Raw genomic sequence first — 286 nt, forward strand, 5'->3', positions numbered from 1 at the left:
GGGGGGGGGGGGGGGGGTGTCGCCCTTAGTAACCGGATACTTCTACTGAATTCTGCAGAAAGGAGACTGACATCTGATTGGCTGCAGGAGATACAATGTAACAATGTCACTAGACAGAGCTGCAGACTAAGAGTTCAGGAGCCATTCAGTCCAATCTACAAGTCACGTGACACGACCAGTTCAATCAGATCATATATATATAATAAGTGCGGCATGCTGAGCGATGTGTCATGTGACCCCTCCAGGTATCTATTACTTCTCACAGAGATCACATGACCCCCCCCCC

The sequence above is a fragment of the Nanorana parkeri genome, unplaced genomic scaffold (assembly GCF_000935625.1).
Source record: "Nanorana parkeri isolate BGI_ZX_2015 unplaced genomic scaffold, ASM93562v1 scaffold3636, whole genome shotgun sequence".
Classification (NCBI taxonomy): Eukaryota; Metazoa; Chordata; class Amphibia; order Anura; family Dicroglossidae; genus Nanorana; species Nanorana parkeri.